Below are 227 nucleotides of genomic sequence, written 5' to 3' on the forward strand. Positions count from 1 at the left end.
AGAAATTTGTATGCAGGTCAAGAAGCAACAGTTAGAACTGAACATGGAACAATAGACTGGTTCCAAATAGGAAAAGGAGTACGTCAAGGCTGTATATTGTCACCCTGCTTATTTAACTTATATGCAGAGTACATCATGAGAAAAGCTGGAATGGAAGAAGCACAAGCTGGAATCAAGATTGCCGGGAGAAATATCAATAACCTCAGGTATGCACATGACACCACCCT

The sequence above is a fragment of the Bison bison genome, unplaced genomic scaffold, assembly GCF_000754665.1.
Source record: "Bison bison bison isolate TAMUID 2011002044 unplaced genomic scaffold, Bison_UMD1.0 scf7180017864107, whole genome shotgun sequence".
Lineage (NCBI taxonomy): Eukaryota > Metazoa > Chordata > Mammalia > Artiodactyla > Bovidae > Bison > Bison bison.